The following is a 500-nucleotide window of genomic DNA, read 5'->3' as shown; positions in this document are numbered from 1 at the left end:
GCTGTAAACAGTAAAGTAAAATTTTAAAAATTGACTTAATAATTGAAAATTTATTTTGGAGCAAAGTGATTAAAATTTTAATTTTAGCTTGTTCGAATATAGCAGTTAAGCAAAAAAAATTTTAATAGCGTAAAATTGTTAACAAATAGTAGATTGAATATACATTTTTAAGATTGTAATTTTTAATGAACTTTACATAATGTTTAAATATTTTATTCTATTTAATATCTAATAAATTTAGATTCTGATTTTTTTTATTTTTTCGATATGATTGAATTGAAATGGTCCCATTACATTACATGATTGAAAATTTTGATTTGTGTTATATTAATTCTGTTTTCTACTATAATACCGAATGTTAAACATTTTTTTATTTAGTTTATACTTTAACTACAATATTTTATTTCATTTAATAACTAATAAATTAAAAGAGATATGAATAGACTGAAATAGTGGGAATAAATAGTTATTTATAGTTTTTTTTTTTTTTTTTGCAGAAT

This window comes from Arachis duranensis, chromosome 1, assembly GCF_000817695.3.
Source record: "Arachis duranensis cultivar V14167 chromosome 1, aradu.V14167.gnm2.J7QH, whole genome shotgun sequence".
NCBI lineage: Eukaryota > Viridiplantae > Streptophyta > Magnoliopsida > Fabales > Fabaceae > Arachis > Arachis duranensis.
Note: the sequence above shows the minus strand (reverse complement) of the source record.